The sequence below is a fragment of the Ranitomeya variabilis genome, chromosome 4 (assembly GCF_051348905.1).
Source record: "Ranitomeya variabilis isolate aRanVar5 chromosome 4, aRanVar5.hap1, whole genome shotgun sequence".
NCBI classification, from domain to species: domain Eukaryota; kingdom Metazoa; phylum Chordata; class Amphibia; order Anura; family Dendrobatidae; genus Ranitomeya; species Ranitomeya variabilis.
Genome location: NC_135235.1, coordinates 455,837,206 through 455,864,916, shown reverse-complemented (window position 1 = coordinate 455,864,916; position 27,711 = coordinate 455,837,206). Strand labels below are relative to the sequence as shown.

Below are 27,711 nucleotides of genomic sequence, written 5' to 3'. Positions count from 1 at the left end.
CGTGGGGGTAAAATCAGCATGCCTTTAGCTCAAATGGAGGCCAAGTGGATATGGACTTTGGATACTGTTTCCCCACTTGGTCTCAATGAAAATCTTAGCTTTGCCCCTTTTTTATAAACCTTTTTTAACCTTTTTATCACGCGTTTTTACGTAATACCTTTTTATAATATTTCAGTATTAGTGTATTTTTTAACTGTTTTGGATTTTTACTTTTTATCTAGGAGTTGGTATATATATTCTTTAATTATGTTTTTATTGTATGTTACTCATAATTCTATTGATTCGGTCTTTCAGATTCTACTTACCTTATCATCATGATGTCCACTAATTTTCATCACTATGTCCTTTATTCCTCCCATGTGATCGGTGGTTCCCGAGGAATGGTCGACGGATTCTCTATCTACACAAAAGATTATTATTATTACACTGTGTATATTATTCCATCCTTTCTAAGAATATTACGATTGTCTAGGACTATTGCACAATATCAAAATATTGGTGATTTGGTTTTTGCTATCTTATATCTGATATTATTTTTTTGCCTATATGAATTGTATTATAGTGATTTATGTAGCATAATCTTGTATATATTCCTGCTGAGTATGATTTATATTACTCCACTGTACTTTTGGTGCACATTTTTGTTATCTGTATCACTTTTTAGTTTTTGTTCATCCTGATCCTCCTGTTGCACCATCACATATATAATTTGAGGTCCTATATTTGTTTTTTATGCCGTCCCCCTCTTTTTCTTTCTTTCTTTAATGGTGTATTATTTATTGTGATATCAATAATTATCACCACACTTGTCCCATTATATAACACTATTTAATGTATATTTATTAATGCATCGTTATTTATTTACTTTATACTCAGCTAACTATATGGCACTTATCATAACATTCTTCGGCTATATATTTACACTATGGGCGCTTCACACTTATTCTTCTTCGTTTTTCTTTATCGATCGGCTGTGTAATTGATCTACCCAGGCATTACTTCTTTTTCTATTGCTCACGTCTGGCGCCGGAGTGGTGCGCATGCGCCTTCGGGGGCCCGCGGTCTCTGCTCTAGGCATCATTGTGGTCTTGGCAACGCCGGGTTCTTCCTGTGCGTCCGACCACGTGACGCTGTGGGCGGGAACTTCCGGTCTATCTGTCGGCGTCTGCGCCGCCTGCACAATGGCTCCGGTCATCAGCAATAGTATATAAACTCCTATGTTCATACATCCATCACCCCCTGACGAAGGATCGTGTATCCGAAACGCGCGTCGGGGTGCGTTTTGTTGGATACGGTGTCGCCACAAGGTATATGTCCTCCTTATTTTCATACAGCTTTCTTTATTGTCTTTTGTGTGCAAGGCACTTTATAGCTTTTTTGAGTGATTTACACTAATTTATATTGCACGATTGCACCTTTGCACAATTGGCACTTTCCCTTCTAACCCTGTTTTTTTTGGGTTACTTCTTTTAATTATAAAAGTTTCACGTTTTCTTTTTTTACATATTGGGGAGACATATACATATATTTATTATTCTATTGTTCAATCTCTTTTGGCACACCGTAGGCCTATTGGCTTATGTATATTTGTCTGGAAATATTATTTTAATTATTTTATCCAACATGTGCACTTTTTAACTTTATGTATCATTACCACTAATAAAGATTTATATATATTAATACATATATCCCGCTCTGGTTTCCTTTTTCTGGGACTGTTGTCCCTGCTCTAGGTGTTTGGTTCCTAGACACCCATTATTGTAGCGCACTACATCCCTTTGGTGAACAAACTGCCTTCTGTTATATTTTTGCAATTTGATTTATCAGTCCAAAAAATGAACTCCAATATGGCGCCTCTTTCCTTATGAGCTTTGCACTGTGCCTCAAAAGTAGTATTCCTTCACATATGGGGTATCAGCGTACTCAGGAGAAATTGCACAAAAAATTGTATGGTGCAATTTCTCCTGTTACCCATGTGAAAATAAAAAAATTGGGGCTAAAATAACATTTTTGTTGGGAAAATGCGATTTTATTATTTGCACAGCTCAACATTATAAACTTCTGTGAAGCATCTGGGGGTTCAAGGTGCTCACCACACATCTAAATACATTCCTTGAGGGGTCTAGTTTTCAAAATGGGGCCACTTGTGGGGGGTTTCCATTGTTTAGGAACATCAGGGGCTCGCCAAATGGGACCTGGCATCCGCTAATGATTCCAGCAAATTTTACATTCAAAACGTCAAATGACGCTCCTTCCCTTCCAAGCCCTGCCGTGCACCCAAAGAGTAGTTTTCTCCCTCATATCGGGTATCAGCTCACTAAGGTGAAATCGCACAACAAATTGTATGATGTAAACTCTCCTCTTATCTTTATCAAAATGCAAAATGTGGGGCTAAAATAACATTTTTGTGGGGAAAATGTGATTTTCTTATTTTCATGGCTTAACGTTATAAACTTCTTTGAAGCACCTGGGGGTTCAAGGTGTTCACATATCTAAATACATTCCTTGAAATGTAAATGGGTTTACTTGTGTTTTTTTCACTGTTTAGGCACATCTGGGGCTTTCCAAGTGGGATGTGGCGTCTGCTAATGATTCCAGGAAATTTTACATTCAAAAATTGAATGACACTCCTTCCCTTCCGAACACTGCTGTGCACCCAAACAGTAGTTTTCTCCCTCATATGAGGTATCGACGTACTCAGGAGAAATTGCACTACAAATGATATAGGGCAACTTCTCCTGTTACACTTATGAAAATGCAAAATCTTAATGACAGAGACTATATGTTTGGAGTTGTTGTCCTGCTGTAAAATAAATTTGAAGTCAATCAGATGCTTCCCTGATGGTGTTACATGATGGAAAAGTATCTGCTTGTATATCTCAGCATTGAGAGCACCATTAATCTTGGTCAAATTTCCAGCTATATTTGCTGAAATGTAGCCACATACCTGCAAGAAACCTCCACCATTCTTCACTGTTGCCTGCAGACACCCATTATTGTAACGCACTACATCCCTTTGGTGAACAAACTGCCTTTTGTTATATTATTACAATTTGATTTATCAGTCCTGATAACCTGCTGCCATTTTTCTGCATCCCATTTCCTATGTTTTTATACATAGTTGAGTCACTTGGCCTTCTTTACATGTCGAGGGTATTTGGTCGCAATGAAAAATAGTTCTGGGCAGACTCCAATGATAGATGGATAGATCTTGGTCCCACTGGTTGCTGACAGTTTTGATCTGATGCATAGCTTTAGCATTTCAAAGGGATGTGAGCAGAGGCATAGCTAGGGTTTTGGTTCAGGGGTGGCGAAACTTCTGTGTGGGCCCCTAACCAGGTAACCTTGATTATAACTGGGTGATGCACCCTAATAGTGGTGGAGAACCTCAGCAGATGACCACACTGTTGCTGAAAATAATTTCTATATAAAGACCAATATTGATATTACCGCCATGTGATCAGTGGTAAATACCAGTCCTACGGAACATATAAGAGATCACAGCACACTTACAGATAATGATTTACTGCTGACGTTCTTTCTGATGGAATCGTTCACTTTTCACGCCTTTTCCATCTGTCCCAGACCGACATGACAACTTTGTCCAGCAACGATTCTGCTACAGAAAATACAAGAAAGACACATTTCACATATTACATTTTCAGCATTGTCCGAAACGGGGCTATTCCAACCTGCCCAAACTCCTCATCCTGCTGATACCCCAATGCTGAGTCGCTGCTGCCATACATGTCCCTAATACTTCACCTATTGTGTGGTTCTGTGTGACTACTAAATTCTAAAGCAACCCTCTATAAAATAGTAATGCCAGGTGCAAGTGCCCTAGAAAACAGTGCCCACATTTTGCCCCCTAGAAAGTAATAATGCCCTGTGTGCCCCCTTTGACAGTCACAGTAACCTGAGTTCCCCTATAACAATAAGTGCCCACTTTACACTTAATAATGTCCCGAGTCTCCCCCCTGTACAGATCCTCTATACACAATATGATGCTCTCTTATACACAGTACAATGCCCCCTCAATGTATATATACTGACCCCTTAATATCCCCCAAACTGTTTCATGGCTCCAATGGTGTATGATGGCCCCCTCACTAATTTCCACACTGTATGACGGCCCCCTACAAAGCCTCCATATAGCATAATACACCAGATAGTCCTCAATATAGTATAATGCACTTCTCATAGGCAGACTCTGTATTGTATAATGCATTCCCCATAGGCAGACTCTATATAGTATAATGCACTCCCCATAGGTCTCCATATAGTATAATGCATGCCCCATAGGTCTCTATATAGTATAATGCACTCCCTATAGGCAGACTCTGTATAAAGTATAATTCACTCCCCATAGGGCTCTATATAGTATAATGCACTCCCAATAAGCAGACTCTATAGTATAATGAACTCCCCCCATAGGCAGACTCTATAGCGTAATGCAGACCCATATGGAGCCTCTATAATGTAATGCACCCCCATAGGCAGGCTCTGTAGTGTAATGCACCCCCATAGGCAGCCTCTATAGTGTAATGCACCCCCATAGGCACCCTCTGTAGTGTAATGCACCCCCATAGGCAGCCTTTGTAGTGTAATGCGCCCCCATAGGCATCCTCTATAGTGTAATGCACCCCATAGACAGCCTCTATGATGTAATGCACCCCCATAGGCAGCCTTTGTAGTATAATGTACCCCCATAGGCACCCTCTGTAGCATAATGTACCCCCATAGCCATTCTCTGTAGTGTAATGCACCCCCATAGGCACCCTCTGTAGTATAATTCACCCCCATAGCCACCCTCTGTAGTGTAATGCAGCCCTATAGCCACCCTCTGTAGTATAATGCACCCCCATAGGCACCCTCTGTAGTGTAATGCACCCCCATAGGCAGCCTCTATAATGTAATGCACCTCCATAGCCAGCCTCTATAATATAATTCAGGCCCATAGGCACCTCTGTAGTGTAATGCACCCCCATAGCCACCCTTTGTAGTATAAAGCAGCCCCATAGCCACCCTCTGTACTATAATGCACCCCCATAGCCACCCTCTGTAGTGTAATGTAGCCTCACAAAGTAAATACTCACCTCTCTTCCTCCTGGTTCCTGCGCTGCTCCCTGCTCCCGTTCATCTCTGACTGCAGGTGCCAAGTACTGAAATCATCGTGCCTGCTGTCAGTGTCTGCATCGGTGATGTCAGACACTGACAGGGGGAGATGGGAGAGGGAGCATAGCGCTCCCTGTCTCATCACTGTGGTCAGCTGTATTGGTATACAGCCGATACAACTGAACCTGCGATGACGGGCGGGGGCACTGCTGGCACCGGGCCCCCATAGCGAGAGATCGATTCTCCCTGCTCTGCCGCAGAATGTAACTGAATCGGTGTGATGTGCTAGCTGATACAGTTACAGTAGCGTAGCTCAGGGTGGATCCCGTCAGAGAGCAGGGCCCTGGGTGGTCGCCCCCTCTGCCCCCCCGGGAGCTACGCTACTGGATGTGAGCCTGATGTGTCTTTCATCTTCTACACTAAGTTTCCTTGGCCAACCATTGTGTCTGTGACCTACTAACAGCTAAATCTAATGGTCACTACTCCATGCTAATTCTCCTGGATCTATCCACAGCATTCGACACTGTGGATCATCAGCTCCTCCTCACTATGCTCCGCTCCATCGGCCTCAAGGACACCGTTCTCTCCTGGTTCTCCTCCTATCTCTCTGACCGCTCCTTCACTGTATCTTTTGCTGGTTCCTCCTCCTCTCACCTTCCCCTTACTGTTGGGGTTCCTCAAGGATCAGTCCTAGGCCCCCTCCTCTTCTCTTTGTATACTGCCCCTATTGGACAAACAATCAGTAGATTTGGTTTCCAGTACCATCTCTATGCTGACGACACCCAATTATACACTTCTTCTCCTGTTATCACGCCGACCTTTTTAGAAAACACCAGTGATTGTCTTACCGCTGTTTCTAACATCATGTTCTCCCTCTATCTGAAACTGAACCTGTCAAAAACTGAACTCCTCGTGTTCTCTCCCTCTATTAACCTACCTTTGCCTGACATTGTCATCTCCGTGTGCGGTTCCACCATTACTCCAAAGCAACATGCCCGCTGCCTTGGGGTCATACTTGATTCGGAGATTTCATTCTCCCCCCACATCCGATCACTGGCTCGCTGCTCTTATCTGTATCTCAAAAACATTTCTAGAATTTGCCTTTTTCTTACTTTCGACTCTGCAAAAACTCTTACTGTCTCACTTAGTCATTCTCGTCTGGACTATTGTAACTCTCTACTAATCGGCCTCCCTCTTACCAAACTCTCCCCGCTCCAATCTGTCCTGAATGCTGCTGCCAGGATCATATTCCTCACCAACCGTTACACCGATGCCTCTACCAGTCATTACACTGGCTACCCATCCACTCCAGAATCCAGTACAAAACTACTACCCTCATCCACAAAGCACTCCATGGCTCAGCACCACCCTACATTTCCTCTCTGGTCTCAGTCTACCAACCTACCTGTGCCCTCCGCTCCGCAAATGACCTCAGGATAGCATCCTCAATAATCAGAACCTCCCACTCCCGTCTCCAAGACTTTACACGTGCTGCGCCGACTCTTTGGAATGCACTACCTAGGTTAATACGATTAATCCCCAATCCCCACAGTTTTAAGTGCGCCTAAAAACTCATTTGTTCAGATTGGCCTACCGCCTCAACGCATTAACCTAACTATTCCTGTGTGGCCCATTCAAACAAAAAAAAAACAAAAAAAAAACAAAAACATAATCAGGTTCCTCGCATCATGTTCTCATACACTTCATGCAGTTAATAGCCTCTGTGTCTGTACTGCTACATACTTAGGCAGTTAACTGGTTCATGCAGCTTTACATGAACACCCGAGCCTTACACTATGGCTGGTCTGAATAACTAAAGCAATTGTTACCATCCACCTCCCGTGTCTCCCCTTTTCCTCATAGTTTGTAAGCTTGCGAGCAGGGCCCTCATTACTCTTGTATCTATTTTGAACTGTGATTTCTGTTATGCTGTAATGTCTATTGTCTGTACAAGTCCCCTCTATAATTTGTAAAGCGCTGCGGAATATGTTGGCGCTATATAAATAAAATTATTATTATTATTATTATTATTATTATTATTATTTATGGTCCTCACCACTACCCATTTCTTGTTTTCCTCAATGTTGAGAAATATAGGCAATATAATTATCGATTATTAAATACCATCAGGGAGGCATCTGAACAACCTCCTTGCCGAGTTCCTTCAAAAACTGTTTGCAAGTGTAACTAGAATTGATGCTTTGATGCTGTCTTGAAGGCAAAGGGTGGTAAGGTAACACCAAATATTGACATGAATTACTTAGCATTTTGTAAATTGATAAAAATTAAAGCTTCTAATTTTTATCCCCTTAATGACCGCTGATACACCTTTTAACGGCAGCAATTAAGGATACTTATGCCTCAGCACTGCTTTTTAACGGCGCTGAGAAATATGTGTATAGCGCCCTTCAGAGTCGGAATTTCCCTGGGGTCTCGGCTACCGAGGATAACTGAGACCCCAGAAAACATGATTTGGGTCTGTTTTTACCGACTCCAGTGTTGCGATCGCCATTATTAACGGTATAGCGGCAACCGCAAAAAAAAATCTGATTTCCCATTTAATTTCTCTCTCCTCTGATGTGATCGCACATCAGAGGAGAGAGAAATGTGGTCCCCCGATCCCCCCCAGTACCTTCGATGTTGCAGTGCACCCGGCAACAATAGGAAATTATTATATTATTATTATATTAATTATATTACATTCATTTTGATCACTGTGATAGACCCTATCACAGTGATTAAAATTTAAAAAAAATAGCAAATAAAACTACCCTTTATCACCCCCTTAGTTAGGTAAAAATAATGAAATAAAAAAATATATTTATTTCCACTTTTCCATTAGGGTTAGAGTTGGGCTAAAGTGAGTTAGGCTAAAGTGAGTTAGGCCAAAGGGAGTTGGGCTAAAGTTAGGGTTACGGTTGGGCTAAAACTAGGGTTAGGGTTGGGCTAAAGCTAGGGTTAGGGTTGGGCAAAAGCTAGGGTTAGGATTGGGCTAAAGCTAGGGCTAGGGTTGGCCTAGGATTAGGGTTGGAGCTAGGGTTAGGGTTGGGGCTAAAGTTAGGGTTGGGGCTAAAGTTAGGGTTTGGCTAGGGTCAGTGTTGTGGTTATGGTTAGGATTACGGTTAGGGTTGGGATTATGGTTAGTGGTGTGTTAGGGTTAGGTTTGTGGTTAGGGTTATGGTTAGGGTTGGGATTAGGGTTAGGGGTGTGTTGAGGATAGGGTTCTGGTTAGGGTTGCGATTAGGGGTGTGTTGGGGTAAGGGTTGGAGTTAGAATTGGGGATTCCACTGTTTAGGTACATCAAGGGGTCTCCAAACGCGACATTGTGCCACATTTATTCCAGCCAATTTTGAGTTCAAAAAGTCAAATGGTGCTCCCTCCCTTCTGAGTCCTGCCATGCACCCAAACAGTGGCTTTCCCCCACATACGGGGTATCGGCGTACTCAGGAGAAATTACACTACAAATTTTGTGATCCATTTTCTCCTGATTGGTTCCAAATTGGTTCCAAAGTAAATTTTTTTGTGAAAATAGTAAAATGTTCATTTTTTTCTTCCACATTGCTTTAGTTCTCGTGAAGCACCTGAAGGGTTAATAAACTTCTTGAATGTGGTTTTGCGCACCTTGAGGGGTGCAGTTTTTAGAATGGTGTCACTTTTGGGTATTTTCTGTTACATTGACCCCCTCAAACTCATTTCCAATGTGAGATGGTCACTAAAAAAATGGTTTTGTAAATTTTGTTGGAAAAATGAGAAATCGCTGGTAAACTTTTAATCCTTATAACGTTCTAACAAAAAAAAATTATGTTTCCAAAATTGTGCTGATATAAAGTTGACATGTGGGAAATGTTATTTATTAACTATTTTGTGTGACACCACTCTCTGATTTAAGGGTACAAAAATTAAAAGTTTGAAAATTGCAAAATGTTCTAAATTTTTGCCAAATTTCAGTTTTTTCATAATTAAACACAAGTTATATCTAAGAAATTTTACATGCGGATTTCCTGCGGATTTACCAAAATCACTGCGGAAAAATCTGCACACCTTTCCGCAACGTTTGCAAATACCCTAAATCCATTGACATCTTTATTCCTTGTATTTATTGATGCATTCCCAAGAAATTAATGTTTTGATTCATATATAAATTATGTGTTAAGGGCACTGTTAACAATTATTTGCCTCCCAAAGTTGTTTACGCTCCCAGCACCAGCATCTTTAGCTGGATTGAAATTTCACTGTCTGATTTCCTTTCTTGGAACCTAATGTCACACAGGCTGTTTACCTGATAAAGAAGATCCTTCCTCGCTTCCAAGTGTGACATCACTCTGCCCGTGAGGAAAGCAATGCCACTGTGACAACCAAGAACCTGGGGTGTCACACTATCAATCAAGCAAAAGAGGCTGGTGCTGGGTGGGAAATAACTTCAGGAGGCAGAGGATCATCATTACTGTCATATGCATATGGAAACACGAAAAGCAATGGAATGAAACTGAAAGGGAGAAGATACAGATTAGATATCAGAAAATATTTTTTACAGTGAGGGTGATCAATGAGTGGATCAGGCTGCCACGAGAGTTGGCAAGTTCTCCTTCAATGGAAGTCTTCAAACAGAGGCTGGACAGACATCTCTTTGAGATGGTGTAGTGAATCCTGCATTGAGCAGAGGGTTGGACATGATGACCCTGGAGGTCCCTTCCAACTCTAACATTCTATGATTCTATTAGGATCCATATGTGCGTTTTTTGGGGTTGATCTTACTGACAGATCTCATTTAGCAGTGACTTACTATGCTTGTTTGGAGCAGTTTGTCTGCTTTTCTATAAGGCCGCTTGCCTGTTCCTCCTCCCAGCAGAGACACTATTAGAAAAGTAAGCTTGGCTAGGGCTTCAGTCATATTCCTTTATTGCTAAAAAAAAAGTTGTGACCAGGGCCGGCGTCAGCACCTAGGCAAGTGCCGGGGCCCTGAGCAGGCGGGGGCCCACTCGCCATCAGGGATACCGGCACGCAATGGGGACCCGGTGCCAATGCCCCCTGCAAGTGGGCCCCCACTGCTTCCTTATGGCCCCAGTACATGCAATACTTACCTCTCCCCGCTCCTGCGCTGCAACGTCTTCCACGTCTTCTGACGCTGACATTTCAGGTTTCAGAACAGAGGGCATGATGAAATCATGTCTGTGCATGCTCTGACTGAATAGTCAGTTCAGCGAACCAGAAGACACCGGCGCTGAGGAGTCCGGTGCAGAGCAGCGGCCTGCGAGGAGAGGTGAGTGTTTCTTTTTTTTTATGTTTGAAGCATATATGTGGCCCATCATATATTGGAGCATCATATGGTGCCCATTATATATGGGGCCCATCTTATACTGGAGCATCGTATGGGGGCCATTATATATGGAGCCCATCATATGCTGGAGCATCATATGGGGCCCACTATAAACTGGAGCATCATATGAGGCCCATCATATACTGAAGCATCAAATGGGGCCCATTATACTGAAGCATCATATTTGGCCCATCATATACTGTAGCATTATATGGGGCCCATTATATATGAAGCATCATATGGGGCCCATCGTATAATGAAGCATCATATGGGGCCCATCATACACTGGAGCATCATATGACACCCATTATATATGGATCCCATCATAAACTGGAGCAATATATGGGGTCCAGCATATACTGGAGCATCATATGGGTCCCATTATACTGGAGCATCATTATTTGGCCCATCATATACTGGAGCATTATGTGGGGCACATTGTATATGAATCATCATTTGGGGCCCATCGTGTTCTTGAGTATCATATGGGGCCCATCGTATACTGGAGCATCATATGGGGCTCATCATATACTGCAGCATCATATGAGGCCTGTCATATACTGGGGCATCATATGGGGCCCATCATATACTGGAGCATTATAAGGAGCCTGTCATATGTTGGAGCATTATATGGGGCCCATTATATACCGGAGCATTATATGGGGCCCATCATATACTGTATGGAGCATTATATAGGGCCGATTATTTATGGAGCCTTTTATGGGGCCGATTATGTATGGAGCCTTATATGTGGCTCATTATGTATGGAGCTATATATGGGGTCCATTATTCTGTATGGTGCATTATATGAGGTCCATTCTTCTGTATGGAGCACTATATGGGGCTCATTATACTATTTGGAGCATTATATGAGGCTTATTATACTGTATGGAGCATTATATGAGGTCCATTATTCTGTGTGGAGCAATATATGGGGCTCATTATTCTGTAAGGAGCACTATGTGGGGCCCATAATACTGTATGGAGCAATATATGGGTCACATTATTCTGTATGGAGCATTATATGGGGCTCATTATTTTGTATGGAGCACTATGTGGGGCCCATAATACTATATGGAGCAATATATGGGGCTCATTATTCTGTATGGAGCATTATATGGGGCTTATTATTCTGTATGGAGCACTATATGGGGCCCATAATACTGTATGGAGCAATATATGTAGCACATTATTCTGTATGGAGCACCATGTGGTGCCCATAATACTGGTTAGAGGACTATACTGTCCGGTTTCTGAGCTATAGATATCACTCATGTAATGTAAGAAGTGAAATCTTTGGCATTGTACTATACCTATATTTCTCTGCCGTATCTGGGCATCATAGATTAAGGTATGTGTTTAAATTGCCCACTAGGACTCTTTCGCCCGGAGCCCAAGAAAACCTGAAGGCCTTGGTGACCCTGCTACTCTCTTCCTCCCTCAACACTCACACTCTTCCCTTCATTATTTCTCTCCTGCATTCCCTAACCGTACAGCGGTCTCTTTATGGTGGTTGATTGTAGCAGGATGTCTCTGTATATTTCAGCGTCTTTCTATAATGGTGATGGGGATGTCTCTCTCCATGATTGCCAAGTAATTGCTATGTGTGGGCCAGGGGTTAATTGAGGTCCGGGATGTGAGTCTCTTATATTGAAGGTGTCATTGCTGCATCTCTCCTCCCTCGCCTCTCTCCGTGCTTCGAATCTCTCCTCCTGTTTTGCGCCTTGAGCTTTTATCGCCTCTCAGATTTCTATAATGTCATTGCTTTTTCCTTCCCTTCATTCACCCTTCATTCTCCCTACACGCTCCAATCTTTCCTTCTCTCACTCCTCGTCAGTTGTGCAATTAGCTTGTCCTTTTTTTCTTCTTCCTGTATGCTCAGATCCCGCATTAGACACAAGAGCTGACTCTCGTTGTCATTCAGAGTCCTTGGGCATCAGTGTTCGGAGAAAGGCTGGTACACCAGGGTTAAATGCGCCAAGCTGTGGCTGTCGAGAGGAATTTACTTCCCTGTGTTTAAACCGAGTGGGACATTTATCACTTCCTGCTCCAAATGGGTTTGTGTCACTGGCTGGCAGCTGCAATAAGTCACCCGCCCTGCTCTGCTTGCTTGGCCCATCTGTCACTGTCACCCTTGGGCCAGGAGGGATCCCAGCCCCTGAGCCCGCTGCTGTCAGGGCATCATCTGGTCTGTGCTGCACACCACTGTCTGGGCCATTCTCTATCATATAGCACATAGGATTGGCAGCATTTAGGCATGGCTGCCTCTCATTTGTCCACCGCTTGGTTCATAGACGTGGGCCGCAGTTTTATTAGGGTGGGCTGATGAGAAATGTCATAACTTACATAGAATGAATAGTTATTTAGTCTTTGCATCCGAGCAGCAGGGAAAAGAACAATTCAATTTTTTGTCTCCAACTATAAATTGGCTCCTGTGCCATTATCCCTGTCCAGATTTTAGGATTGGAACGTGTCTCGGCACAGCGGGCACAACTCCTTGGCACCGTAACGGGGCATTGGCACAGCCGCATATTCTATTTGCACTGTGCCGAGACATAATTTGAAGCTCTGTTCTGGGTTAAAATACAAAATGTATGAGTCCCTATGTACCATTTATAGCGCAGGTCTCCTCTTATGGACCAAAAGGAGCTAATGGACCCCCTCAGATTCCAGTGTTTGGCGTCAAGTAACCTCCAGTCACCTTTGTGCTACTGATGCCACATGGACATTCCTCCCGATAGAACATACGCCTCATTATCCTTCTATAGATTAAATACGGCGGCATCATATGCCTCATCTTTAGCTGGCGGACACAGGAGCTCTTACGGCTCCTCCATCTATTCTATTCGGTCCTCATAATTTATCCATTTTTTCTATTCTTCCACTTCCCACCTGTTGCATCTCCTTCATCCCAGCCTTTTGCTTGTCCGTCTGCTCCTATTTATCTCCTTCTGCTTTCTGTGCTCAGTGATAAATCTCCTTCATTTAAAGGCATTATCACTGTGTAACAGATCAGCAGCCGACAAGGGCACAAGGGGCAAACCGATAAGTATCCTGTGAATGTCATACAGCAGCCATCAGAGTAGAGTGCCTACATTCACTGACAAAATGCAGACTAGCATTTGTCCTAGTCCACGATTTTAACCCTTTGCAGAAAAGGTCATTTTCACTTTTCCGGTTTAACGTCTTACATTAATTTTAATGCTGTGGCTCTGCTCAGCAGTTTAAAATGTGCCCACGCTGCCCCTTTAAATACTTCTCTTCTGTAAGAGTAGATGGTAGTACCATAAACTGCACAGCAAAAATATCTCTCCATCGCCCACTGGAAACACATACTGCGTTATTGTCAGACATCTCACCTGCACAGTTGGCATTGCCAGTCTTTTCATCCTATGTGTATTGCTGCTTTATCTCCTGTATAGTCAGTTTTTCATCAAAGTATTACCATGTCTGTGTACATCTGCCAAGTCTCAGGCAGGATTGGTGCCAATCTGCTCATTACGTGTGAATACTTTACCAACGAGGATAAACTTTCTACAACTGCGTGCACAAAACTAATTGAAACTGTCTATATATACACAGTACATTTATATCTCATCTCTTGCATGGGAAATGTTCACCACCTATGCTACTGGCCTGGATTATCAGCTTATTTCAAAATGGCTTAGATAGGTTTGGGATAAAAATCTGCAGCCAATTTGACTGCAGACGTCTAAATCCACATAGTGTGCGCACCGCACACTGTTAGGATTCTCCGGGCGGTCAAGAAACCGGACGTATGCAATGTACATATTTCTGACCACATTCCAACTAGTCGTGCATGTCTTTGCTCAATACAAGTGAATTGAGTGAGGCTTAGCACGTCTAGTCAGGACGTGAACGCATGTTGCTAATCACATACTTGCAGTCATGTGCCATGCTGTGAGGATTTATACATGTGCAGTCACATAAAGTGACCGCAGGCTTTCATCCCAAACCTGGACAAGCCCTTTAATTTTGTAGCCTTGATGCCAGGCATCCACATAGAAACAGCAGTAAAATATAGTGGCAGTCTGTGCTTTCTTAAATGCAACTTTTCCAAGCATTAAGCTTTAGTTCTGCTCATAAGCAGGGCACTAGAAGAGACATACAGTGGGTGGCTAACACATATTAATATGGTTGGCATTTCTGCCAATTATGCTAGTGTCTAGAACTGCAGAGCGATCATGACCTCTGCTGGTTATATGAGGAACACACATTGTGAGACATAAATATTTGTTGTTTCTCGATGAATGACAGGTTTCTATACTCTCAAATTTTTGATAACGATAAAAAAGATAACAACTCAGCTTCCTGTTATTTATTAGTCTTGTGGATCCAATTTTTATAGAAATGCTACATTCATCTAGATAACACAAAATTCACCTTTACAGTCAGTAGAGAATCTTAAATGGGTTGTCCCTTATTGATAAGCTCTTTGTAAGTAGAAATGAGCAAATGTGTTTGGAAAACGTTCGCCAACCTCAAATTTGGCACAAATGTAGCATATTTTTACTCAAAGTCGGCAAAATTTGGTCACAGTTCAGTAAATCATTGCCTTTCCACTAATGCTTTTGTATGACTTTGGCTAGGATAGTGGTGCTGTATGATGAGCGGTGGGAACGGGGGGCCGTGTTTGATAAGGGAAAGGGGTATGTAGAGGTTAGAAGGGTGTGTGGAAAGGTTAGAGGAGCGGAGTGCTATTTTGTTTCCCCCTTAACTTTGTGTGTTGATTTCAGCAGCCAATCAGGGCCCAGAAACGATCCACAATGTCCATGACACAAAGTCTTCTGTGATTGGCTGCCAAAGTCACATGTCCCTGGCCATATAAAAAGCGGACATCTTGTTTTGCTGGTGCCATTTTCGCAGTGACACAGTGCAGAGAAGCCGCTCCTGATAGTGCTGCAAGTGAACTTGTCAGTTAGCTAGATAGAATCCTGTCCTGCATGAAATCGATCTTCGAGCATCTGCAAAAACTGTGTTGCAGTCTCCGGAAGCCCCTTTTAGCTACTCCAAATCATTTGTGATAAAAATGTGTTTCAGTGACAAATCAGAAGGCCAGATTTCCAATTAAAAATCATTAGGCCTAATATTGGGCTGCAGCCATGAGGCCCGATTAGCTACTCTAAATCATTTGTGATAAAACTGTGTTTCAGTGGCAAATCAGAAGGCCAGATTTACACTTAAACATCGTTAGATATAACAGTGTTGTTCAGGCACACTATCTAAGAAATAAATATTGATTGTTCGTTTAGTGACTGGTGACTGACAGCTGTCGGCCTAAGGTTGCAAAACAGCAGGTAACAAGAGGGGAAGGCAACTTACAACATGAGTGGGCAAAAGTAAGGTGGAAGGGGGAATAGGCTTGGCTTTCATCGTGTACATGGGTTAGGTGTTAATATTAACCCCTTTACCCCCAAGGGTGGTTTGCACGTTAATGACCAGGCCAATTTTTACAATTCTGACCACTGTCCCTTTATGAGGTTATAACTCTGGAACGCTTCAACGGATCCCGGTGATTCTGACATTGTTTTCTCGTGACATATTGTACTTCATGGTAGTGGTAAAATTTCTTTGATATTACCTGCGTTTATTTGTGAAAAAAATGGAAATTTGGCGAGAATTTTGAAAATTTCGCAATTTTCCAAATTTGAATTTTTATGCCCTTAAATCACAGAGATATGTCACGCAAAATACTTAATAATTTACATTTCCCACATGTCTACTTTACATCAGCACAATTTTGGAACCAAAATTTTTTTTTGTTAGGGAGTTATAAGGGTTAAAAGTTGACCAGAAATTTCTCATTTTTACAACACCATTTTTTTTTAGGGACCACATCTCATTTGAAGTCATTTTGAGGGGTCTATATGATAGAAAATACCCAAGTGTGACACCATTCTAAAAACTGCACCCCTCAAGGTGCTGAAAATCACATTCAAGAAGTTTATTAACCCTTCAGGTGTTTCACAGGAATTTTTGGAATGTTTAAATAAAAATGAACATTTAACTTTTTTTCACACAAAATTTATTTCAGCTCCAATTTGTTTTATTTTACCAAGGATAACAGGAGAAAATTGACCCCAAAAGTTGTTGTACAATTTGTCCTGAGTACGCTGATACCCCATATGTGGGGGTAAACCACTGTTTGGGCGCATAGCAGAGCTCGGAAGGGAAGGAGCGCCATTTTACTTTTCAATGCAAAATTGACTGGAATTAAGATGGGACGCTGTTGTGAATTCCGTTCTCGGGCTCCCTCCTGTGGTCATGAGTGGTACTTTGTGAGTTCTGTTCATGGGCTCCCTCTGGTGGCTTTTAGTGTTACGGCTGGTCTGTAGCTGGACTCCAGCTGCCTCGTTTCCTGCTAGACCTGCTGCCTATTTAACTCCATCTGGACCTTTACTTGTTGCCTGCTGTCGTTGTATTCAGTACTGGTTCAGATCTCTCTGGGACTTCCCTTGTGACCTGTCTCCTCGTGGAGAAGCTAAGTTCATGCTAGTCCATTTTTGCTCATTGCTATTTCAAAATGTTTCTCAGTATGTTATGAGTTCAGTCCAGCTTGCTTATATGCTATTTGATTGCTAGCTGGAAGCTCTGGGGTGCGGAGTTGCGCCCCTCACATCGTGATTCGGTGTGGGGGTCTTTTTGTATTCTCTGCGTGGATACTTTTGTAGTATTTTATACTGACCGCACAGATTCCTTGCTATCTTCTGACTATTTAGTTATTAGCGGGCCTCATTTGCTAAAACCTATTTTCATTTCTATGTTTGTGTTTTCCCCTTAAACTCACCGTTATTATTTGTGGGGGGCTGCTTACACTTTGGGGAAAATTTCTCTGAGGCAAGTGAGGCTTTGTTTCTCTCTAGGGGTAGCTAGTTTCTCAGGCTGTGAACGAGGCATCTAGGCCGAGTTAGGAACGCTCCACGGCTGCCTATAGTGTGTGTTGATAGGATCAGGATTGCGGTCAGTAAAGTTCCCACATTCCCAGAGCTTGTCCTTATTTTTGGTTTACCCATCAGGTCAGTTCATGTGTTCCTTACCACCAGGATCATAACAGGACGCCATGTTGCGTTTGGAGAGCCCCTGATGTGCCTAAACATTGAAACCCCCCACAAGTGACACCATTTTGGAAAGTATACCCCTTAAGGAACTTATCTAGATGTGTGGTGAGCACTTTGACCCAACAAGTGCTTCACAGAAGTTTATAATGCAGAGCCGTAAAAATAAAAAATCATATTTTTTCACAAAAATGAACTTTTCACCCCCAATTTTTTATTTTCCCAAGGGTAAGAGAAGAAACTGGACCCCAAAAGTTGTTGTGCAATTTGTCCTGAGGACGCTGATACCCCATATGTGGGGATAAACGACTGTTTGGGCGCATGGCAGAGCTCGGAAGGGAAGGAGCGCCATTTGACTTTTCAATGCAAAATTGACTGGAATTGAGATGGGACACCATGTCGCGTTTGGAGAGCCCCTGATGTGCCTAAACATTAAAAAACCCCACAAGTGACACCATTTTGGAAAGTAGACCCCCTAATGAACTTATCTAGATGTGTTTTGAGAGCTTTGAACCCCCAAGTGTTTCACTACAGTTTATAACGCAGAGCAGTGAAATTTTTTTTTTTTCACAAAAATGATTTTTTAGCCCCCAGTTTTGTATTTTCACAAGGGTAACAGGATAAATTGGACCCCAATAGTTGTTGTCCAATTTGTCCTGAGTACACTGATACCCCATATGTGGGGGGAACCACTGTTTGGGCGCATGGCAGAGCTCGGAAGGGAAGGAGCGCCATTTGGAATGCAGACTTAGATGGATTGGTCTGCAGGCGTCACGTTGCATTTGCAGAGCCCCTGATGTACCCAAACAGTAGAAACCCCCCCACAAGTGACCCCATATTGGAAACTAGACCTCCCAAGGAACTTATCTAGATGTGTTGTGAGAACTTTGAATCCCAAGTGTTTCACTACAGTTTATAAGGCAGAGCCGTGAAAATAAAAAAAAAATTGTTTTTCAGAAAAATCATTTTTTTAGCCCCCAGTTTTGTATTTTCCCAAGGGTAACAGGAGAAATTGGACCCCAAAAGTTGTTGTCCAATTTGTCCTGAGTACGCTGATACCCCGTATGTGGGGGGAACCACTGTTTGGGCGCATGGCAGAGCTCGGAAGGGAAGGAGCGCCATTTGGAATGCAGACTTGGATTGGTCTGCAGGTGTCACGTTGCATTTGCAGAGCCCGTGATGTACCCAAACAGTAGAAACCCCCCACAAGTGACCCCATATTGGAAACTAGACCTCCCAAGGAACTTATCTAGATGTGTTGTGAGAACTTTGAACCCCCAAGTGTTTCACTACAGTTTACAACGCAGAGCCGTGAAAATAAAAAAATCCTTTTTTTTCCCACAAAAATGATTTTTAGCCCCCCAAATTTTTATTTTCCCAACGATCACAAGAGAACTTGGACCCCAAAAGTTGTTGTCCAATTTGTCCCGAGTACGCTGATACCCCATATGTTGGGTAAACCCCTGTTTGGGCGCACGGGAGAGCTCGGAAGGGAAGGAGCACTGTTTTACTTTTTCAATGCAGAATTGGCTGGAATTGAGATCGGACGCCATGTCGCATTTGGAGAGCCCCTGATGTGCCTGAACAGTGGAAACTCCCCAATTCTACCTGAAACCCTAATCCAAACACACCCCTTACCCTAATCCCAATGGTAACCCTAACCACACCCTAACCCTGACACACCCCTAACTCTAATCCCAACCCTAATCCCAACCATAAATGTAATCCAAACCCTAACCCTAACTTTAGCCCCAACCCTAACCCTAACTTTAGCCCCAACCCTAACCCTAACTTTAGCTCCAACCCTAGCCCCCAACCCTAACCCTAGCCCTAACCCTAGCCCTAACCGTAGGCCTAACCCTAACCCTAGCCCTAACCCTAGCCCTAACCCTAGCCCTAACCCTATTGGGAAAATGGAAATAAATACATTTTTTTTATTTTATTATTTTTCCCTAACTAAGGGGGTGATGAAGGGGGGTTTGATTTACTTTTATAGCGTTTTTTATAGCGGATTTTTATGATTGGCAGCTGTCACACACTAAAAGATGCTTTTTATAGCAAAAAAGTTTTTACGTCTCCACATTTTGAGAGCTATAATTTTTCCATATTTTGGTTCACAGAGTCATGTGAGGTCTTGTTTTTTGCAGGACGAGTTGACGTTTTTATTGGTAACATTTTCGGACACATGACAGTTTTTGATCGCTTTTTATTCCGATTTTTGTGAGGCAGAATGACCAAAAACCAGCAATTCATGAATTTCTTTTGGGGGAGGCGTTTATACCGTTCCACGTTTGGTAAAATTGACAAAGCAGTTATATTCTTCGGGTCAGTACGATTACAGCGATATCTCATTTATATCATTTTTTTATGTTTTGGCGCTTTTATACGATAAAAGCTATTTTATAGAAAAAATAATTATTTTGGCATCGCTTTATTCTGAGGACTGTAACTTTTTTCTTTTTTTGCTTATGATGCTGTATGGCAGCTCGTTTTTTGCGGGACAAGATGTCGTTTTCAGCGATACCATGGTTATTTATATCCATCTTTTTGATCGCGTGTTATTCCACTTTTTGTTCGGCGGTATGATAATAAAGCGTTGTTTTTTGCCTCGTTTTTTTTTTTTTTTTTTTTTTCTTACGGTGTTCACTGAAGGGGTTAACTAGTGGGATAGTTTTATAGGTTGGGTCGTTACGGACGCGGCGATACTAAATATGTGTACTTTTATTGTTTTTTTTTTATTTAGATAAAGAAATGTATTTATGGGAATAACAGTTTGTACAGCACTCTGTCAGATCAGTGATCTGACTTACAGCGCTGCAGGCTTACCAGCGCCTGCTCTGGACCCGGAAGTAGTCCCTGCAGGACCCGGATGCAGCTCCGCGGCCATTTTTGATCCGGGGCCTGCAGGGATAGGAGGTAAGAGACGCTCGGAGCAACGCGATCACATCGCGTTGCTCCGAGGGTCTTAGGGAAGCACGCAGGGAGCCCCCTCCCTGCGCGATGCTTCCCTATACCGCCGGAACACTGCGATCATGTTTGATCGCAGTGTGCCGGGGGTTAATGTGCCGGGGGCGGTCCGCGACCGCTCCTGGCACATAGTGCCGGATGTCAGCTGCGATAGTCAGCTGACAACTGGCCGCGCTCGGCCGCGCCCCCCCGTGAGCGTGGCTGATCGCGCTGGACGTACTATCCCGTCGGTGGTCACACGGGCCCACCCCACCTCGACGGGATAGTACGTCCGATGTCAGAAAGGAGTTAATGAAAGCTCAACTGTACAAACACCGTCTTGTCCTATCCAAAGACCAAGAATAGCATCTGTTACTGGACGGGCTACTCAACTCCCTTTCTTTGGCAGCCACACAGCAGTAGGCCTTGTAGATGAGGCTCAGAAAGAGCATATGCTACAGTGGATGGTAAGCACTGCATCAAGTGACCGCTCCTCCTCTTCCTTCATTTTAACATCTCACACAGTACAGTCCTCAGAGGTGGCACCCCAATCACCCTTGTTTTCCCCCTAGTCAAAAATTTCCAAACTCCCAACTCACTCTGGGGAACCACAGATAGGCCATTGTACAGAGCTGCTCACACATTCTATTCCATGGGCATCAGAGGTCTGCTCCAAAAAATCACATAATCCAGAGGAGGAAAGCATCTGCACTGATGCCCCAAATTATTTAATGCTGGATCCGTGGCTGGATGAAGTAGCATCCTAACAGAGTCCAGTCCCTTGTCAGCAGATGTTAACCACCAAGGGTGGAGATGATCCTGATGAGACTGAGATACCAGAGGCGCAAGCAGACTGTATTGTGGTGTCAGGGCAGGAAAAGGAGGAGGGTGACTCTCAGGGTGAGGGGTGTGAAAACAGAGAGGTTGATGGGGAGGTTGCAGATCCCAGTTGGTGTGAACCCAGAGGTACACAGCTGAGTACCTCAGCAGAAGGGGTGGAGGAGGAACACGAGGAGATTACGTTGCATCTTTCCAAACAAGCACGAACTGATGCAACCATGACAAGCACTGCATCCTCAGCCCCAACTCTGGCTGTGGCCAGCACAAGTCGTGGGTATGCAATTTGCAGAGGCGGCAAAGGTTGCCGAGTCTGGGTTTTTTTAAACCGCAAAGGATGACCCAACACTCGTTGTCTGTCAAATATGTAAAATAAAACTCAGTTCAGGCAAAAAAATGCAATAGTTTAACAATTATATGCTTGAAGTGGCACATGTGCGATCAACATGCCTTAGTGTGGGAATATCAGTGCGCTAAAATGCGGACTAGCAGGCCTCGCCAACCACCGGCCATCCCATCAACCCCATCTGCTGCTTCTTCCTCCTCCTTTACCATGCCAAGTCTTCTCACACAGGTCTGCGGAAGCAGAAACTCCACTTGTTTACCCCCTACAGTCGTAGTGAGTGAGAGCGAGCCCGTCAGCTGTCACGGACGTGGACAGGACTGCTACTTTTGTGTCACCTAGCACAACACATCTTTCTCAATCCACCATAATATCTTCGCCTGCACCTCACTCACAGTCCAGCAGTTTGTCCTGTTCTCCGTACTTCACCCTCTCAGCACAGCAGCAAACCCCTGGTCCCGTAGTTGTGGTGACATAAAAGAATGTTTCCTCCTACACATGCCAAAGCTAAGAGCTTGAACTCCGCCATCTCCATTCTTTTGGCCACGGAAATGCTGTCTTTCCACCTGGTGGATTCAGACGGTTTCAGAAAGTTGATGTCCATCATAGTCCCCCAGTACCAGTTGCCCAGTTGCCATTACTTCTCTAAAAAAGCTGCTGTACACCAGCATGTCGCCAACAACATCACCCATTCCCTGAAAAAATCTGTGTCTGCCGGAATGCATTTCACCACTGACACCTGGACGAGCAAACATGGGCATGAGCGTTACATCTCACTGACTGGGCACTGGGTGACTCTGGTGGCTGTGGGGGCAGGCAGTCAAGGGGCAGCTCTACAAGTCTTTGAATCCCCAAGGCTTGTGGGACAAACCTCTGTATCTGACAGTTCCTCCACTGCTTCTGGCTCTTCCACCTCCTCTAGGGTCTTCACCTGTGCCCATAGAGATACATCTGTACATAGCAATGTATTTGTATGTCTCTGTATTCTAAAGGGAGAATAAACAAGATTATTTTTTCTTATTAAAAATTAAATTAATTAAAATTACTAAAAATTAATGAAAAACAATCACATAAATATCATTTTTACTTTGCCTTTTAAAAAATATTAATCATCACAAATCAGCATATAACATGAACATATTTGCTGCCCCTGTAATGGTAATGACCCGCACAACATAGCGATCAGGCTGTTTATGAGAATTGGTAAATGGTGTAAAAAAATGGTGTTATTGATATTTTTTCTCTATTAAACCCATAAAAAATGTAATAAAAATATAATGCTGAGGCCATGTTCACAAGAGCTACATTTTTTCTATGGCTCTTCAAATGCTCCATTTTTCTACTGCTTTTTTCTGCACGCTTTCTGCAGGTGTCCACACCACACGATGCAATAACAATGCATGCTCCCCCCTATTTGATGCATTTTTGGTGCAGATGTGAAGCCACATTTTTAATGCTTTTTTTTAATACTGCAGAAAATCTTTGATCTTTTGAAATGCTGCATTTTTTCCCTCTGCTTTTTTTGCACAGAAATTCTGGTGTGTTTAACTGTCCAAGCAAAGTGGATGCGATTTTGTGAAAATTGCACCCTCTGTTCGACTAAACAGACTGCTGGATTGAGCAGTTTTGGTGCTTTTTTTCTTCTGGAGGTTTCTATGTGGAGCCTAAAAAACACATGTAAATACCGCAGTTACTTTTTTAAGTGCAGAATCAAAGTTTTTCTGTACTATAAAAAGCACTCAAAAACCCAACTGTACATCTGCCCTAAAATGCATCAAATATGGGGGGAAAAGGCATAAAGAAATGCAGCAACCAATGCAAGAATAAGAGAAGATTGTTATTGCTTAATTTGGTGCGGACACCTGCAGAAAACAAAAACACAGTAGTTTTACAACATGTGAACACGGACTTACTGACATAAAAAATCCAGATGTCATACAGTGAAGGTAGATGGAGGTGAAAAAGTTTAGCTGCTACAACTGTGAATGAATAAATGAACAAAAAATAAATCTATAGGTCCCAACTAAAGATGAGCATGATGCATTGATGACGTAGTGCCAGCACTGACGGATCAAAAGCCAGGAACGCCAGTTGGTAAGAGATTTGCGGACCTCCCATCCAGCTGCCAGGTACCACTGACCTGGATGCTGGACCAGAGAACCGTGAATCAATCTGCTCATCTCTAGTCCCAACTGTTACAGATACAGTGGACAGTCCCAGATTTGGGTCTACGCCCTGCAGTTTCAAGTGCCTGAATTTCTTTCACTGCCAGGTTAGAAAGAAATGGTAAATTAGCATGGATTATTGTATGGCCAGGGGTGGGGCCAAAATTTGCCGCAATGCTCTATGCGCCCCACATGATTTATCCCTCTTTCTTCAAAAGTTGGAAAGTATGCGTTTTACCCTTCAACCCAGCTAATTCTTCTCTTTTCTCTACTCTACATAGAAATAGGAAGTCTCTTTCCCTGCATGAATCATTCCTCTCTTCAACTCCTGACCGAACTGCTTCTCTCTTCCCCCTGCCAGGGACTTTTGCAGGGAAAAGAGACTTTCTGTTTCTACAACCCCTGGCAAAAATTATGGAATCACAGGCCTTGGAGGATGTTCTTTCAGTTGTTTAATTTTGTAGAAAAAAAGCAGATCACAGACATGGCATAAAACTAAAGTCATTTCAAATGGCAACTTTCTGGCTTTAAGAAACACTAAAAGAAATAAAGAACAAAAAATTTGGTAGTCAGTAATGGTTACTTTTTTAACCAAGCATAGGGGAAAATTATGGACTCACTCAATTCTGAGGAAAAAATTATGGAATCACCCTGTAAATTTTCATACCCAAAAATAACACCTGCATCAAATTAGATCTGCTTGTTAGTCTGCATCTAAAAAGGAGTGATCACACCTTGGAGAGCTGTTGCACCAAGTGGACTGACATGAATCATGGCTCCAACACGAGAGATGTCAATTGAAACAAAGGACAGGATTATCAAACTCTTAAAAGAGGGTAAATCATCACGCAATGTTACAAAAGATGTTGGTTGTTCACAGTCTGCTGTGTCTAAAATCTGGACCAAATACAAACAACATGGGAAGGTTGTTAAAGGCAAACATACTGGTAGACCAAGGAAGACATCAAAGTGTGAAGACCGGAAACTTAAAGCAATATGACTCCAAAACAGGAAATGCACAACAAAACAAATAAGGAACAAATGGGTAGAAACTGGAGTCAACATCTGTGACCGAACTGTAAGAAACTGCCTAAAGGAAATGGGATTTACATACAGAAAAGCTAAACACCTAAGGCTACTTTCACATTAGCGTCGTGCACTGCACGTCGCAATATGACGTTGCGGCGCACCGACGTATACTGTGGAAGCGCCGCACAACGGGGGCAGCGGATGCTGTTTTTCAACGCATCCGCTGCCCCATTGTGAGGTGCGGGGAGGAGGGGGCGGAGTTCCGGCCGTGCATGCGCGGTTGGAAATGCTGGACACGACGCACCGAAAAACGTTACATGCAACGTTTTTTGGTGGCGATGGTCCAACGCAACACGATGCAACCATCGCACGACGGTTGCGACGTGTGGCAATGCGTCGCACTGCGTCGCTAATGCAAGTCAATGGAGAAAAAACGCATCCTGCAAGCACTTTTGCAGGATGCGTTTTTTCTACAAAACGACACATAGCGACGTGCAGTGCACGACGCTAGTGTGAAAGTAGCCTAAACAGAAAAAAACAAGGTTACAATGGACTAAGGAAAAGCAATCGTGGACTGTCAATGACTGGACGAAAGTCATATTCAGTGATGAATCGCGAATCTGCATTGGGCAAGGTGATGATGCTGGAACTTTTGTTTGGTGCCGTTCCAATGACATTTATAAAGATGACTGCCTGAAAAGAATTTCCACAGTCATTGATGATATGGGGCTGCATGTCAGGTAAAGGCACTGGGGAGATGGCTGTCATTACATCTTCAATAAATGCACAAGTTTATGTTGATATTTTGGACACTTTTCTTATCTCATCAATTGAAAGGATGTTTGGGGATGATGAAATCATTTTTCAAGATGATAATGCATCCTGCCACAGAGCAAGAACTGTGAAAACATTCCTTGAAAAAAGACACATAAGGTCAATGTCATGGCCTGCAAATAGTCCGGATTTCAATCCAATTGAAAATCTTTGGTGGAAGTTGAAGAAAATGGTCCATGACAAGGCTCCAACCTGCAAAGCTGATCTGGTAGCAGCAATCAGAGAAAGTTGGAGCCAGATTGATGAAGAATACTGTTTACACTCATTAAGTCCATGCCTCAGAGACTGCAAGCTGTTGTAAAAGCCAGAGGTGGTGCAACAAAATACTAGTGATGTTTTGGAGTGTTTTTTTGTTTGTTTTTCATGATTCCATAATTTTTTCATCAGAATTGAGTGATTCCATAATTTTATCCCTATGCTTGGTTAAAAAAGTAACTATTACTGACTACCACATTTTTTGGTCTATATGCTGTATCTAACCAGTGGGCAGTTAGGGAGATATAACATCCCTAGCTGTGCTTACTGGTCCACTTATCAGTGGTTATGTGGACCTTGCCACTAATGGTGTTGCGCAGTGCACACCTGATTTTCTCAGCAACACGTTCGTGCAGGGCAGGGATGGCCTGCATGGAAAAGTAGTGGTGACTGGGAACCACGTACTGTGAAACCAGGTGGAAGACAAAGAGAAGGAACTGGAAGCACTCTCAGCCATCCAATCTAAAACCACCACTACTTGTTCTGGAATCACCAGTTGTTCAGCAGTACTCGGACCTACGAAATTATGCAGAACGTCCTGTTGCATGTGTGCACCAAAGGAAGGTGTTTCATTTGGGCACGTAGCAGGCACAGATCGACCACGTTCTCTCCCTGCAGCAGCTACACCACCACCAGCAACACCATGGCCAAATCCCCCATTTTATGCTCTCCTCATTCTTTACACCCTAAAAAAGTGCAGAGTATTACACCACCTGTATACAGCACCACCACAGAGGCTGTTTTCAGAGTAGCCCCAACAAGGCTCTTTTGCAGAGAACACCCACAGAGGTTGTTTTGCAGAGTACACCCACAGAGGCTGTTTTCAAAGTAACCCCAACAAGGCTGTTTTGAAAAGTCCCCCCACAAAGGCTGTTTTACAGAGTCACCCATAGAGGCTGTTTTGCAGAGTCCCTCACAGAGGTTGTTTTGAATAATCCCTCCACAGAGGCTGTTTTGCAGTAGATAATCCCCCACAAAGGCTGTTTTGCAGAGTCCCCCACACAGAGCCTGTTTTTCAGAGTCCCCCACAGAGGCTGTTTTGCAAAGTCCCTCACAGAGGCTGTTTTGCAGAGTAACCCCGCTTCAGCCAGGCTAACCTTCAGAAGGGAGGGCTAGCCTGACCAAAATGTGGAAAACCTTCCTCAGCGCACCACAACAACCAGCACCACCATCTGAAATGGTCCGCATCAGCAGGAGGCAGGGTTTCAATAACAAAGTGGAAGAGTATGTGTAACACCCCAGGTAACTGGTGGTTACAGTGATGTTGCCTTCTTTTTGGGGAGGGCGATATCATGTTTGGAGGCAAGAAGGATTCCTTTTATCAGGTAAAGCACCTACATGCAACACATTCTGAATCCAGGCCAGAAGGGGGAGCTCTGAACCCAGATTCAGAGGAGCTTCCCCAGCTTTAAGTAGTCTGGTCTGGAGGAGGAGCTAGTCAGTTGAAGACAGTTGTTCAGAGACAGTGGAGGAGAGAGGAGGAGAGCAGAGAGTGGGACTGTGCAGACACGTGTGAGCTGCAGCTCCAGGAAAGGAAGATAACCTGAAGGGTTGGAATGTAGTGATCATCTGAGGAAAAGGAGCAAAGGAGAAGGAAAGGGCTTAGAGAGGAACTGTGACTGGGTACCCTCTGAGCCGAAGTGCAGGAACTTGTGTTGAACTCTAGGTCGCACAGTAGAACCGGAGGACAGAGGACTTTATGTAATTCCCCGCACCCACACCTGAAGGTGCAGCATTACACGAAGAGCCCGGGTTGTGATAAAGACCCTGTAAAAAGGCTTGCACTGCCCATCA

The 27,711-nt window shown here is 43.4% G+C and overlaps 2 long non-coding RNA genes across 2 annotated transcripts in view; one reads left to right on the top strand and one right to left on the bottom strand.

The window, feature by feature from the left end:
* The window catches only part of LOC143769014 (uncharacterized), a 39,046-nt gene extending 38,515 nt beyond the window's left edge, over window positions 1-531 (top strand). The window contains exon 5 of the long non-coding RNA XR_013214162.1: window positions 295-531. This is a non-coding gene — a long non-coding RNA (uncharacterized LOC143769014). The remainder of the gene's footprint in view (window positions 1-294) is intronic.
* On the bottom strand, window positions 306-22,622 carry LOC143769015 (uncharacterized). Its single transcript, XR_013214163.1, has 3 exons — window positions 22,506-22,622; window positions 3,514-3,619; window positions 306-400 (listed from the first exon to the last, which is right to left on the bottom strand). It is a non-coding gene; the product is annotated as an uncharacterized LOC143769015 (long non-coding RNA).
* Window positions 22,623-27,711: the final 5,089 nt, after the last annotated feature.